We start from the raw sequence: 991 nt of genomic DNA on the forward strand, positions 1-991 counted from the left end.
TATTCCCTTTTTCTTTGAGTCTGTGTTTGTGTGTGGCTTCATAGGCAAGGAGTTTTCCTCTCTGCTCATCATAGGTTATGGGACTTATGTTGTTGCTCTCGGTTAGGACAGTGGCAGTGTTTTCCCACTCTTTTGTGAGGCTTCTGAGGAGTTTTCTCACCAAGGTTTGTTCTGCATAGTTTATACCCATAGCATCAAGGTTGTTGATTATGATTGAGAATCTCTCAAACGCTTCATCAATGCTTTCTCCATCCTTCATACTAAACATCTCGTACTCTTTTCGTAGCATATCAATCCTCGTTTCTTTTACTTGTTTGGTGCCTTTGTGTGTAACCTGGAGTTTTTCCCAGATTTCTTTGGCTGTCTTGCATCTAGACACCTTCCGGTACTCTTCAAAGCTGATAGCACAGTGAAGAAGGTTGATTGCTTTAGCATTCAGCTCTATCTTCTTCTTGTCATCTTCATTCCATTCAGCTTCTTCTTTTGGAGTCACCACTCCATCAGCACTTGTTTTTGTTGGGATCTTGGGACCGCTTACAACAATCTTCCATATGTTGTAGTCAATGGATTGGATGAAAATTCTTATCCTTTCTTTCCAGTAGGAGTAGTTCTTCCCGTTGAAGAAAGGTGGCCGATTGTTTGACTGGCCTTTAGTGAGGGTGTAGGCAACTGTGGTTGTGCCCAAGTTGTTCGCCATTGGATCTTTGCTCCAAGCGGTTAAGCTTGATTCTTGAGACCTTAGCTCTTGATACCAATTGAAGGTTGTGGTAGGCTTAGAGACGGGGGGGTTGAATCTATGCCTTCCTTTTACGTTGCTGTTATTACCCTTTTAAACAAACTTTCAATTCAGGTTCTGTTTGAACTCAACAGCGAAAATTTATAAGACAATTTATTTTTGTCTCATGAATGTCAGAAAACAGAACAAAGCAGAGAAGAAAAAAGCTAATACCAGCATGTATCCTGGTTCGGTTGCCTTGTGCTATGCAACCTA

This window comes from Arachis ipaensis, chromosome B05, assembly GCF_000816755.2.
Source record: "Arachis ipaensis cultivar K30076 chromosome B05, Araip1.1, whole genome shotgun sequence".
Lineage (NCBI taxonomy): Eukaryota > Viridiplantae > Streptophyta > Magnoliopsida > Fabales > Fabaceae > Arachis > Arachis ipaensis.